This window comes from Schistocerca gregaria, chromosome 3 (genome assembly GCF_023897955.1).
Source record: "Schistocerca gregaria isolate iqSchGreg1 chromosome 3, iqSchGreg1.2, whole genome shotgun sequence".
Taxonomy (NCBI): domain Eukaryota; kingdom Metazoa; phylum Arthropoda; class Insecta; order Orthoptera; family Acrididae; genus Schistocerca; species Schistocerca gregaria.
Window position 1 is genome coordinate 540005695 of NC_064922.1, and position 6117 is coordinate 540011811.

Sequence of the window (6117 nt, forward strand, 5' to 3'; positions counted from 1 at the left end):
GGAAAGGCGTTATTAGAAAAAATGACTGATGACCGATCACAAAAAGATGTTAGCCCTATCTGAAGCAGTCGTTGTCATGTGTGAAACAAAATCTACAAAATACACACAAGACAAATTGGAGGATAAAAAGACAGTATTGTAGTAACCCGACGTGAGCCGCCACGTACTTACTGTAGAAGCTCACTCTCAGATCAGGGGCGAAACGGGTTTTTGGGTCATCCTTTTCTTGGTACGCGAGCAGCGGCATACAGGAGTGAAAAAGCGGCAGGGTCAAGAAGAGATTTTTCAGGTCTCTATGCTGGGAGACCCCTCCACCCCATGAACCATGGACCTTGCCGTTGGTGGGGAGGCTTGCGTGACTCAGCGATACAGATGGCCGTACCGTAGGTGCAACCACAACGGAGGGGTATCTGTTGAGAGGCCAGACAAACGTGTGGTTCCTGAAGAGGGGCAGCAGCCTTTTCAGTAGTTGCAGGGGCAACAGTCTGGATGATTGACTGATCTGGCCTTGCAACATTAACCAAAACGGCCTTGCTGTGCTGGTACTGCGAACGGCTGAAAGCAAGGGGAAACTACAGCCGTAATTTTTCCCGAGGACATGCAGCTTTACTGTATGATTAAATGATGATGGCGTCCTCTTGGGTAAAATATTCCGAAGGTAAAGTAGTCCCCCATTCGGATCTCCGGGCGGGGACTACTTAAGAGGATGTCGTTATCAGGAGAAAGAAAAGATCGGAGCGTGGAATGTCAGATCCCTTAATCGGGCAGGTAGATTAGAAAATTTAAAAAGGGAAATGGATAGGTTAAAGTTAGATATAGTGGGAATTAGTGAAGTTAGGTGGCAGGAGGAACAAGACTTCTGGTCAGGTGACTACAGGGTTATAAACACAAAATCAAATAGGGGTAATGCAGGAGTAGGTTTAATAATGAATAGGAAAACAGGAATGCGGTAAGCTACTACAAACAGCATAGTGAACGCATTATTGTGGCCAAGATAGATACGAAGCCCACACCTACTACAGTAGTACAAGTTTATATGCCAACTAGGTCTGCAGATGACGAAGAAATTGAAGAAATGTACGATGAAATAAAAGAAATTATTCAGATAGTGAAGGGAGACGAAAATTTAATAGTAATGGGTGACTGGAATTCGAGTGTAGGAAAAGGGAGAGAAGGAAACATAGTAGGTGAATATGGATTGGGGCTAAGAAATGAAAGAGGAAGCCGCCTAGTAGAATTTTGCACAGAGCACAACTTAATCATAGCTAACACTTGGTTTAAGAATCATGAAAGAAGGTTGTATACATGGAAGAACCCTGGAGATACTGAAAGGTATCAGATAGATTATATAATCGTAAGACAGAGATTGAGGAACCAGGTTTTAAGTTGTAAGACATTCCCAGGGGCAGATGTGGACTCTGACCACAATCTATTGGTTATGACCTGTAGATTAAAACTGAAGAAACTGCAAAAACGTGGGAAATTAAGGAGATGGGACCTAGATAAACTGAAAGGACCAGAGGTTGTACAGAGTTTCAAGGAGAGCATAAGGGAACAATTGACAGGAATAGGGGAAAGAAATACAGTAGAAGAAGAATGGGTAGCTCTGAGGGATGAGGAAGTGAAGGCAGCAGAGGATAAAGTAGGTAAAAAGACGAGGGCTGCTAGAAATCCTTGGGTAACACAAGAAATATTGAATTTAATTGATGAAAGGAGAAAATATAAAAATGCAGTAAATGAAGCAGGCAAAAAGGAATACAAACGACTCAAAAATGAGATCGACATGAAGTGCAAAATGGCTAAGCAGGGATGACTAGAGGACAAATGTAAGGATGTAGAAGCTTATCTCACTAGGGGTCAGATAGATACTGCCTAAAGGAAAATTAAAGAGACCTTTGGAGAGAAGAGAACCACGTGTATGAATATCAAGAGCTCAGATGGCAACCCAGTTCTAAGCAAAGAAGGGAAGGCAGAAAGGTGGAAGGAGTATATAGAAAGTTTATACAAGGGCGATGTACTTGAGGACAATATTATGGAAATAGAAGAGGATGTAGATGAAGACGAATTGGGAGATACGATACTGCGTGAAGAGTTTGACAGAGCACTGAAAGACCTGAGTCGCAACAAGGCCCCCGGAGTAGACAACATTCCATTAGAACTACTGACGGCCTTGGGAGAGCCAGTCATGACAAAACTCTACCAGCTGGTGAGCAAGATGTATGCGACAGGCGAAATATCCTCAGACTTCAAGAGGAATATAATAATTCCAATCCCAAAGAAAGCAGGTGCTGACAGATGTGAATATTACCGAACTATCAGTTTAATAAGTCGCAGCTGCAAAATACTAACGCGAATTCTTTACAGACGAATGGAAAAACTGGTAGATGCGGACCTTGGGGAGGATCATTTTGGATTCCGTAGAAATGTTGGAACACGTGAAGCAATACTGACCTTACGACTTATCTTAGAAGAAAGATTAAGAAAAGGCAAACCTACGTTTCTAGCATTTGTAGACTTAGAGAAAGCTTTTGACAATGTTGATTGGAGTACTCTCTTTCAAATTCTAAAGGTGGCATGGGTAAAATACAGGTAGCGAAAGACTATTTACAATTTGTACAAAAACCAGATGGCAGTCATAAGAGTCGAGGTGCATGAAAGGGAAGAAGTGGTTGGGAAAGGAGTGAGACAGGGTTGTAGCCTCTTCCCGATGTTATTCAATCTGTATATTGCGCAAGCAGTAAAGGAAACAAAAGAAAAATTTGAGTAGGTATTAAAATTCATGGAGAAGAAGTAAAAACTTTGAGGTTCGCCGATGACATTGTAATTCTGTCAGAGACGGCAAAGGACTTGGAATAGCAGTTGAACGGAATGGACAGTGTCTTGAAAGGAGGATATAAGATTAACATCAACAAAAGCAAATCGAGGATAATGGAATGTAGTCAAATTAAATCGGGTGATGCTGAGGGAATTAGATTAGGAAATGAGACACTTAAAGTAGTAAAGGAGTTTTGCTATTTAGGAAGTAAAATAACTGATGATGGTCGAAGTAGAGAGGATATAAAATGTAGACTGGCAATGGCAAGGAAAGCGTTTCTGAAGAAGAGAAATTTGTTAACATCGAATATAGATTTATGTATCAGGAAGTCGTTTCTGAAAGTATTTGTTTGGAGTGTAGCCATGTATGGAAGTGAAACATGGACGATAACTAGTTTGGACAAGAAGAGAATATAAGCTTTCGAAATGTGGTGCTACAGAAGAATACTAAAGATAAGGTGGATAGATCACGTAACTAATAAGGAGGTATTGAATAGGATTGGGGAGAAGTTTGTGGCACAACTTCACTAGAAGAATGGATCGGTTGGTAGGACATGTTTTGAGGCATCAAGGGATCACAAATTTAGCATTGGAGGGCAGCGTGGAGGGTAAAAATCGTAGAGGGAGACCGAGAGATGAGTACACTCAGCAGATTCAGAAGGATGTAGGTTGCAGTAGTTACAGGGAGATGAAGAAGCTTGCACAGGATAGAGTAGCATGGAGAGCTGCATCAAACCAGTCTCAGGACTGAAGACAACAACAACAACATGCTGGGAGACGGTACAGAATGACTCGAACGTTGGGCTTTTCTCTCTCCAGAGCAGTCTTTTCTCAATGCAAATTACTCAGTAAAAAGCCCCAGACGTTAAGCTTCATGCACTGGCTCCCATGTTACTACGCAAATGACACCTATCTCTCCTATTTCAGCATAATGTTATCTTAACAATCGTGACATGCTTTTTGAAATATTTTCTCGAGAATGCAAGTTTATGAGAACCAATAACTCTGCTTAACAGCAGAGTTATTTTTAGTTAGCTGGTAAAATAACGTCGAAAAAGCAGTTAAGTTTACCATTGGAAATTTTATTCTACTCACAAAACATCGTTTATAAATTGCACTATTGATAAAATGAAATGTTTTAATACAGGATGGTAAAAACCAACTGCGTTCAACAAAAATGTGAACTAATATTCCCTGAATGGGTTTCCAAGTTCTACAATCGATCGAAGGATGACCTATGCCATATCACATCTATAATATAGGTTAAATTTAAGTTTCACAAAAGAAAAAACTATCAAAATGGTCTACAGTGACCCTCAGTTATCTTTAATTACTTATCTAACTTGTCGTAAATTACAGTGGCTGATGTGGCTTCTCAGTAACTATATTAAAGAAAAATCATCGCGTTTCAGATCTGTTCTCCAAGTGGCAAATGTGAACGCCATGAGTTTTAATTAACGATCGACACTAGTATTACGCAAAAAAGGGGTGTAACAGATGAGTCTATTGCAGTTCTGAGTGAAGCCTTATGCACTCAAAAATGCGGCATCGCGTTCGTTCATTACCTTGTCGGTGTTTAGGCAGCGTCAGGGCGACAGCGGCCGGCGCACCAGCCATCCAGCTCGCCGTCTCGGAACTAACTCTCCTCTAACTTCTCGTTACTACAATTTACCGAAGTTGGTTTAAAAAAATAATCTGGCTGTGTTTTCATCTGACAAATCAGGGTCTCAATGGTAACCTTAAGCTCCGCCTACAAAAATTCTGTCTATCCAATGAGAAACGTTATACTTTTCGTGGTGGGGCAATGTTTTTAAAGTTTGCAACGTAACAGAGACGCTAAAAAGTCTCACGCTAAAACCTGCAGCTGGTGTGGTCCTTTTAGCGTTATCGTAAGATCTATACTGTTCTTCTGCAGGGCTCTATCTTTTAACATGAGCTGGGGGGTGGTCCTTGACGTACCTGAGACGCGAGAAAGTCTCAAGCTAAAACTTGCAGGCGGTAGTGGCCCTTTTTGTGTTATCTTCAGATCTATACTGTTTTTCTGGAGGGCTCTAGCTTTTAACATGGGCTGGGGAGTGGTCCTTGACGTAACAGGGACGCGAAAAAGTCTCACGCTAAAACGTGCGGGTGGTTGTCTTACAGATAGGCTGCCGACGTGGGTGTCCGTCCCTTATCGTAGGGCCTTCTAGCTTAACACGGTTCTGCTCTCGGCTTCTGTCCTCGTTTCTCCCCTCGGAACTGCGTCTGCCTCACGGTGGGAAGGTACGACATGCATTTAGGCATTCTTGTGTTAGTCTGTGGTATTCCATTTGCTCACTCGTTACTTGTATTACTTTGGTTAATTGAATGTCACGATTTATTCGGAGCTATGTGACATACTAGTAGATTTGCTTATTATGTCAGGGTTTTCATGTAAGGTGTTGGATTTGCCTGACACCTTACACTCTCTTTGATGTGAAACTATTAAATAAAATATACTCGCAATACCATTCACAAAATGTCATTCCCATGTCTTAAAAATCACCAATGGAAAATTGCACAAATATAAAAATGCTAGGTACTTCACACTCTCCCTTACTGTGCCTCTTTGCGCCCATCATCAAATATGATTATCATCTCTGTCATAAACCCCTACCACACTGAAGGGCCAAAGAAACTGACTTAGGCATGTGTATTCAAATACAGAGATACGTAAATAGGCAGAATACGGCGCTGCGGTCGCAAGTCTCTGGCGCAGTTGTTAGATCGGTTACTGCTGATACAAAGGCAGGTTATCAAGATTTAAGTGAGTCTGAACGTGGTGTTATAGTCGGTGCACGAGCTATGAGACACAGTACCTCCGAGGTAGCGATGAAGTAAGGATTTTACCTTACGATCATTTCACGGGTGTGCCGTGAATATCAGGAATCCGGTAAAACATAAAATTTCCGACGTCGCTGCGGCCGGAAAAAGATCCTGCAAGAACGGGACCAACTGAAGAGAATCATTCAACGTCACAGAAGTGCAACCCTTCCAAAATTGCTGCAGATTTCAACGCTGGGCCATCAACAAATGTCAGCGTGCGGACCTTTCAACGAAACATCATCGACACAAACTTTCGGAGCCGAAGGCCCACTCGTGGTCCCTTGTTGACAGAAAGCTTCAGGCCTCGCCTAGGCCCGTCAACACCGGCATTGGACTGTTGATGACTAGAAACATGTTGCCTGGTCGGCCGACCCTCTTCTAATTGTATCGAGCGGATGGATGTGTACGGATACGGGTATGGAGACAACCTCATGAATCCACTGACCCTGAATGTCAATG